This window comes from Schistocerca nitens, chromosome 2 (assembly GCF_023898315.1).
Source record: "Schistocerca nitens isolate TAMUIC-IGC-003100 chromosome 2, iqSchNite1.1, whole genome shotgun sequence".
In the NCBI taxonomy this organism is placed as follows: domain Eukaryota; kingdom Metazoa; phylum Arthropoda; class Insecta; order Orthoptera; family Acrididae; genus Schistocerca; species Schistocerca nitens.
In genome coordinates this window covers 508,898,524-508,905,760 of record NC_064615.1, presented here as the reverse complement: position 1 = coordinate 508,905,760, position 7,237 = coordinate 508,898,524, and the positions used below count along the sequence as shown (strand labels likewise).

General features: G+C 46.3%; 1 non-coding gene across 1 annotated transcript; it reads left to right on the top strand.

Annotated features, from left to right (window-relative positions):
* The first annotated feature begins 3,578 nt into the window (after nucleotides 1-3,578).
* Trnaa-cgc (transfer RNA alanine (anticodon CGC)) lies at nucleotides 3,579-3,651 on the top strand. The gene has a single exon. It is a non-coding gene; the product is annotated as a tRNA-Ala (tRNA).
* The last annotated feature ends 3,586 nt before the right edge of the window (nucleotides 3,652-7,237 follow it).

Here is a 7,237-nt window from a genome sequence, read left to right as displayed (position 1 = left end):
TTTATTATTCTGTCATATCATTGATATTTTCTTGTCAAAAAAAATGGCTCTGAGCACTATGGGACTCAACTGCTGAGGTCATTAGTCCCCTAGAACTTAGAACTAGTTAAACCTAACTAACCTAAGGACATCACAAACATCCATGCCCGAGGCAGGATTCGAACCTGCGACCGTAGCGGTCTTGCGGTTCCAGACTGCAGCGCCTTTAACCGCACGGCCACTTCGGCCGGCGTTATTTTCTTGTCAGTTAGCTGCAAACCTGACACACCCCTCCCCTCCATATGGTGCAGGGGGATGAAATAACAATAAAGGGTAAAAAAGAGCCTCCTGTTCAGTAACAAACAAAAACATTTACGGAGACAGTAACATTTTAAACAGTTTTTGATGTTGCCGAGCGGCAGTCATGGAATAATTTTTAAATGAACACACCGCCATTTGACTGTATTGTTGTTTATTTAATTACAACCCAGTTTTAGGCTTTTAATTTCATTTTCTAGTGACTGAAAATGGCATAAAAGGCCGAAACCTGGGTTGTAATTAAATAAACAATAATACAGTCAAATGGTGGTGCGTTCATTTAAAAAGTAATATTTTAAGATGTGCCTGATTTTAACTGACGTTCGTTAATTCAGTCATGAGATAAGTTAAGTTGGCTGCTTACCTCAGGGGGAGAGGGGGGAATGTTTTATTGTTCGTTTTTCAGTGCCGACAACTAACAGGCACGTGCGACTCGTACCGATCAGTTTTCGTGTATATTTAATCAAGAGTTGTTAAATTCACTAATTCTCTTTCACACTTGTAATTTACGTTTGTATTCACTGATCGATTAATGTTCCTATAAAGGTTGTTGTTTTTGTACTCACCGATCAACTAACATTCTTATAAAAGTTTGCTGCACATCTAATCAGGAGTTGTTAACTTCCACTAATTTTGTTTTGCACTGGATATTTACATTTGTGTTTCTTAAAAATTAAAAGGTTTTAAAATTTTGCTGTTTGCAAATGTTCAATTTTTATTAAAAGCAATTTCGTCAAAGGAAAATTCTTAATGATATTGCAGTGTAGTTTGTCTAGCAATTTCTACTTATTACTGTGCAAAAGTTAATTTTGCTGCTCTTCGGATGTTGTAACGTAGAATTTAAAAAAAAAAAGAAAAAAATAGCATGATCCACTCCCCAAACCAGTGCTCCCTGCTGTTTCGCAGAAAATGAGAATGGATGTAAAGTGATGTGAAGTCCTGAGCTCGACAAAACGAATATACAAGAGCTACTTATTGTTACAAATTACTTATCACTTTAAAAAATAACAGGAGATATTTGTAAACCTCAAAATGACTCAATAGACAGAAAAAGTGTTATTTTCCTTCCACATAAGTTTTACTTTTATCACAGAGGGCCGCATGGCTGTTAATGCACGCCTGTGTGCGTTGCCCGCGGTCTGGTACTTGACACGTTACCGCCATTTTTTGGAAATATCACTGAATATCGAAATTTCATTCCAGAATACCATTAGGTGCATCATCTGTGTTTTAGAACCCGACAAATGGCGACGCCTGGCGATTCTAAGCAGCTGCACTGTCTGCTGTCTGTGCTGTGATACACGTTACTATTCAACAGAGTGAAGGGATCACACCCGACTATATTAAAACACACACCAAAAAAATATTTTGCATTACCTCGGTTCCGAGAATTCCGGAACCTGCACAGAAAATTGGAACAGAGATCAACATAAACATCATTTCCGCCCTTTTTATTTCTCATGAAAACCACACATTGCATGTTATACCACCATACACCGAGACCTTCAAAGGTGGTGGTCCAGATTGCTGTACACACCGGTACCTCTAATACCCAGTAGCACGTCCTCTTGCACTGATGCATGCCTGTATTCGTCTTGGCATACTATCCACAAGTTCATCAAGGCACTGTTGGTCCAGATTGTCCCACTGCTCAACGGCGATTCGGCATAGATCCCTCAGTTGGTTGGTGGGACACGTCGTCCACAAACAGCCCTTTTCAATCTACCACGGACATGTTCGACAGGGTTCATGTCTGGAAAACGTGCTGGCCACTCTAGTCGAGCGATGTCGTTATCCTGAAGGACGTCATTCACAAGATGTGCACGATGAGGGTGCGAACTGTCGTCCATGAAGACGAATGCCTCACCAATATGCTGTCGATATGGTTGCACTATTGGTCGGAGGATGGCATTCACGTATCGCACAGCCGTTACGGCGCCTTCTATGACCACCAGCGGTGTACGTCGTCTCCACTTAACGCCATCCCAAAACACCAGGGAACCTCCACCTTGCTGCACTCGCTGGACAGTGTGTCTAAGGCGTTCAGCCTGACCGGATTGCCTCCAAACACGTCTCCGACGATTGTCTGGTTGAAGGAATATGCGACACTCATCGGTGAACGTGATGCCAATCCTGAACGGTCCATTCGGCATATTGTTGGGCCCATCTGTACCGTGCTGCATGGTGTCGTGGTTGCAAAGATGGACCTCGCCGTGGACGTCGGGAGTGAAGTTGCGCATCATGCAGCCTATTGCGCACAGTTTGAGTCGTAACACGACGTCCTGTGGTTCCACGAAAAGCATTATTCAACATGGTGGCGTTGCTGTCAGGGTTCCTCCAAGCCATAATCCGTAGGTAGCGGTCATCTACTGCAATAGTAGCCCTTGGGCGGCCTGAGCGAGGCATTTCATCGACAGTTCTTGTCTCTCTGTATCTCCTCCATGTCCAAACAACATCGCTTTGGTTCACTCCGAGGCGCCTGGACACTTCCCTTGTTGAGAGCTCTTCCTGACATAAAGTAACAATGCGGACGCGATCGAACCGCGGTATTGACCGTCTAGGCATGGTTGATCTACAGGCAACACGAGTCGTGTACCTCCTTCCTGGTGGCATGACTGGAACTGATCGGCTGTCGGACCCCCTCGGTCTAATAGACGCTCCTCATGCATGGTTATTTACATCTTTGGGCGGCCCGTAGTGACATCTCTGAACAGTCAAAGGGACTGTGTCTGTGCTACAATATCCACAGTTAACGTGTATTTTCAGAAGTTCTGGGAACTGGGGTGATGCAAAACTTTTTTTGATGTGTGTGTATCTGCGTGACGACTCAACTGTGTCCTGTCCCAAGTTGCACAGGGACGTACAGCGAAGATACTGTCTTCTGCATAATTTTGGAAATCCACGAACCCTCTTAAGCTAGGCTTTCTCCTACGTTCTTGCAGTTTATCATCATTGCCGTTTCTTAATTTTAAAAAAATAATAGTATGATTTTATTAGCTGTAATAAAAAGGTTGAAACCAAACTCCACCGATGAAATTTAGATGGTTTTAAAAGAACATTTTCGGAGGTTTTGTTATGAATAGACCTTAGTCTCCGTGGCTAGTTACAGAGTAACTAAAGTTCGTTTGATTCCTGATGCAGATTTATCTTTGTGCCTGTACTGCATTTAAAATAACTTCGCAATAGTACAAATGTCAACAACACGCACCATGTGTCTTGCTTGGAAACAAACCTGTTCCATTGATACATGGTGCTTGCTGTTGGTAACTGTTGTGCTACCGAGTGAGATGGTGCAGTGGTTAGCACACCGGACTCGCATTCGGGAGGACGACGGTTCAATCCCGTCTTCGGCCATCCTGATTTAGGTTGAAGTATCTGCACTAGCAGAATAGATATGTGGAAAACATAAGTCCAAAAACAATTTATTGGACTCACCAAAACGAAGCAATAATATAACATCCAAAAGAACAACCGACTCGATCCCGACTGTGGATCGACACAAACACAAAATAACAAATAACAACAATAATAGAAAAAGACCCCTCTCTTCACAGGAAGCGTACACAAACAGTTCTACAACATTCAGAGGTTCGTCGACTACACCAAGAAATCGGCCAGCTAGAAGAGGCGTCTGGCCGTGGCTGCCGGGGCGGCATCTGTGTATCCTTCTGAGCGGTGCGTCGAACTACCTTTAGCCGGCAGTGCGCCGCCTTATAAAGCCAGTTGGCGGATGTATCTGCCGGAACTACTTGTGATCACGTGCCTGGTGTAGCAAAGTAGTCCCTAGGCTGGCTGCGACCTCTGGTGAAGCTGTTTTGCAGGCTCCGCGAAAGGGTAGCGGTCCCTGGCGGCCGTTGGTGGAGGCCTGATCGTATGTTGTGTTGTAGCCGCCGGTAAGTCTTTGTTTTGACAGCACAGACGACGTAGGTTTTCCTGGTGAATATACATCCTGTGATACAGGCATCCCGTGATGGTTAGATGTAAAGTGGGATGCCAATGCATTAGGCGCTACAATGTCCGAAGTGTGCGGCCACATAATAGGTTTTCCGTGATTTCCCTAAATTGTTTCAGAAAAATACTGGGATGGTTCCTTTGAAAGGGCACGGCCGATTTCCTTCTCTAATCCGAGCTTGTGCTCCGTCTCTAATGACCTCGTTGTCGACGGAACGTTAAACACTAATCTCCTTCTCCTCCAACAATAGTGTCCACTTTGCGCTCTTCATCCTTAAGCTTGCTCGGTTCTGTTACGGGTTTGTTATTGCGATTCTGTTTGTTTTATGTTAACAATGACACACAACGGTATAGATAGGTATACTCATCAAGATTTGACCGAAGTACACCTCGTGTATGTGCTGACTGAATGCGACGAAAGAGCGGCTCAAAGACACAAAGAAACTCTGCTCAGCTTCTCCTGCGGCGACGTCAGCCACATCAAGTGTTTTATCTGAGGGCTGTTGATTTACTCTGAGTTTCGGGCTATCTTCAACATTCACAAGCCTCTACTCTATTTTTGTCCGAACTGCTCATCAACCAAATTTCATTTCCATACAAGGCTACAATCCACCAAATACACTCCTGGAAATTGAAATAAGAACACCGTGAATTCATTGTCCCAGGAAGGGGAAACTTTATTGACACATTCCTGGGGTCAGATACATCACATGATCACACTGACAGAACCACAGGCACATAGACACAGGCAACAGAGCATGCACAATGTCGGCACTAGTACAGTGTATATCCACCTTTCGCAGCAATGCAGGCTGCTATTCTCCCATGGAGACGATCGTAGAGATGCTGGATGTAGTCCTGTGGAACGGCTTGCCATGTCATTTCCACCTGGCGCCTCAGTTGGACCAGCGTTCGTGCTGGACGTGCAGACCGCGTGAGACGACGCTTCATCCAGTCCCAAACATGCTCAATGGCGGACAGATCCGGAGATCTTGCTGGCCAGGGTAGTTGACTTACACCTTCTAGAGCACGTTGGGTGGCACTGGATACATGCGGACGTGCATTGTCCTGTTGGAACAGCAAGTTCCCTTGCCGGTCTAGGAATGGTAGAACGATGGGTTCGATGACGGTTTGGATGTACCGTGCACTATTCAGTGTCCCCTCGACGATCACCAGTGGTGTACGGCCAGTGTAGGAGATCGCTCCCCACACCATGATGCCGCGTGTTGGCCCTGTGTGTCTCGGTCGTATGCAGTCCTGATTGTGGCGCTCACCTGCACGGCGCCAAACACGCATACGACCATCATTGGCACCAAGGCAGAAGCGACTCTCATCGCTGAAGACGACACGTCTCCATTCGTCCCTCCATTCACGCCTGTCGCGACACCACTGGAGGCGGGCTGCACGATGTTGGGGCGTGAGCGGAAGACGGCCTAACGGTGTGCGGGACCGTAGCCCAGCTTCATGGAGACGGTTGCGAATGGTCCTCGCCGATACCCCAGGAGCAACAGTGTCCCTAATTTGCTGGGAAGTGGCGGTGCGGTCCCCTACGGCACTGCGTAGGATCCTACGGTCTTGGCGTGCATCCGTGCGTCGCTGCGGTCCGGTCCCAGGTCGACGGGCACGTGCACCTTCCGCCGACCACTGGCGACAACATCGATGTACTGTGGAGACCTCACGCCCCACGTGTTGAGCAATTCGGCGGTACGTCCACCCGGCCTCCCGCATGCCCACTATACGCCCTCGCTCAAAGTCCATCAACTGCACATACGGTTCACGTCCACGCTGTCGCGGCATGCTACCAGTGTTAAAGACTGCGATGGAGCTCCGTATGCCACGGCAAACTGGCTGACACTGACGGCGGCGGTGCACAAATGCTGCGCAGCTAGCGCCATTCGACGGCCAACACCGCGGTTCCTGGTGTGTCCGCTGTGCCGTGCGTGTGATCATTGCTTGTACAGCCCTCTCGCAGTGTCCGGAGCAAGTATGGTGGGTCTGACACACCGGTGTCAATGTGTTCTTTTTTCCATTTCCAGGAGTGTAACTTCAAATGGCTCAAATGGCTCTGAGCACTATGGGACTTAACATTTGAGGTCATCAGTCCCCTAGAACGTAGAGCTACTTAAACCTAACTAACCTAAGGACATCACACACATCCATGCCCGAGGCAGGATTCGAACCTGCGACCATAGCAGTCGTGCGGTTCCGGACTGAAGCGCATAAACCGCTCGGCCACCGCGGCTGGCCAAATAACTTCAGAAAACAGTCGAACTCTTAAATTTGTATTAGATATTATGCATTCCTCCTGTTCAGAGATGGCTTCCTTGCTCTGTATTTTATATCGTCCCTACTTTGGCCATCAGCAGTTCTTTTGTAGCCCAAATATCAAAACTCGTCTACTACGTAATTTAAGTGTCTCGTTTCCTAATCTAATTCCCTCGGAATCGCCTTATATAATATGGCTACATTTCATTACCCTTGCTTTACTCTTATTGACGTTTGTCTTATTATCTCTGTTCAAGACACTATCCGTTCCGTTCAACGTCTTACTAGTGCTTTGTCATCTGACAGAATTACAGTTCAGCGGCAAACCTCAAAAGTTTTTATTTTATCTCCCTGATCTTTAACTCCCTTCAAAATTCTCCTTGGTTTCCTTTACTGCTTCCTCTTTGTACAAATTGAATGGCATAGGGGATAGGCTACAACCCTGTCTCCCTTTTCAACCACTGCTTCTGCCCTTCGATTCATATAACTGCAGTTTGGTTTCTGAATACGCTGTAAATATTCTTTCGGTCCCTTTGATTTATACCTGCTATCTGCAGAATTTCAAAAAGAGTGTATTCCAATCAACATTTTGAAAAGATTTCTGTAAATCTACAAATGTTATTAACGCAGATGTATCTTCCCTCACTCTGTCTTCTAAGATAAGACGTAGGCAGGCTATCGCCTTGGGCGTTCCTTCATGTCTCCGGAATCCAAACTGAACATA